This window comes from Emys orbicularis, chromosome 2, assembly GCF_028017835.1.
Source record: "Emys orbicularis isolate rEmyOrb1 chromosome 2, rEmyOrb1.hap1, whole genome shotgun sequence".
Classification (NCBI taxonomy): Eukaryota; Metazoa; Chordata; order Testudines; family Emydidae; genus Emys; species Emys orbicularis.
The window spans coordinates 120425609-120426726 of NC_088684.1; positions in this window are offsets into that span (position 1 = coordinate 120425609).

Below are 1118 nucleotides of genomic sequence, written 5' to 3' on the forward strand. Positions count from 1 at the left end.
GTTCTTCATGCTTAAATGTGTACTAGAGCAGCTAATCAAGCAGTAGGTCAGCCAGAAGAGAAGGAGAAATTGATCCAGTGATGACATTAGAAGGACTGGCAAATGTGACTGAACCTGAGGCTCAAAGAGTGATCCTTGCAGGAGGCTTCATATACACTGTAGTATATGCTGTAACTCTGGTTTTCCTGAGAGGAGCATGGCATGCTATGAGTAATGAGGTTTGTTTTACGTGAGGACTAAGTATCTTGATCCTGTTTTCTGACTACCTCATGCTGACTTGTCCTTCATTAGAAGTTAGGGAGTTTGACAGTTAAAGGGGGAATTTATTGAAATGCCAGTTTGGGTGCATTGAATTCTGCAAATCGGTTCTTGGATTGTCATCTTGCTCACTGTAAATATAGGTACATATTTTTAAATAAGTAAATGATTGAAAGTGAAATCTGCTGGTGCACTGGCTCTCAGAATTAGTTATATTAGAAAATATATCACTGCTCCCTAGCTACTCTATAATAGATTATTATATGCAAAGTGTGTCTCATCAGAAACTAATCAATGGTAAAATAAAAATATAGACAACATATCCAATAAACTTAATTTTAAAAACTCAGTGGTTTTATATTGTCTGTACTTACTTTGGAGTTGCAACAAAAGATTACTACGTTTTTTTGGAGAGAATGAAAATCAGACCTTTAATAGCCCATGAACAGAAACTGTTTCGCTGCTATTACTCCATATTTCTTTGCCAGTAATGATTTTGTGGCATCTGTTATTAGTAATAAATGTTACACCGGGAATACAACTCCAGCTACATAAAGATTCATACAGACACTTAATGTGATAACTTTCTGGACCAACAAGTAAATTATAGCACAAGTGTGTACACATTATTTTCTCCTTAACAAATACAATAGTAGAGAATAGGGAGGAGTTGTTAAATGCTATTCCACTTGTGAAGTGTTTATGGCCTGGTCTACACTATGAGTTTAGTTCGAATTTAGCAGCGTTAAATCAAATTAACCCTGCACCTGTCCACACAACGAAGCCATTTACTTCGAAATAAAGGGCTCTTAAAATTGATTTCTGTACTCCTCCCCGACGAGGGGAGTAGCACCGAAATC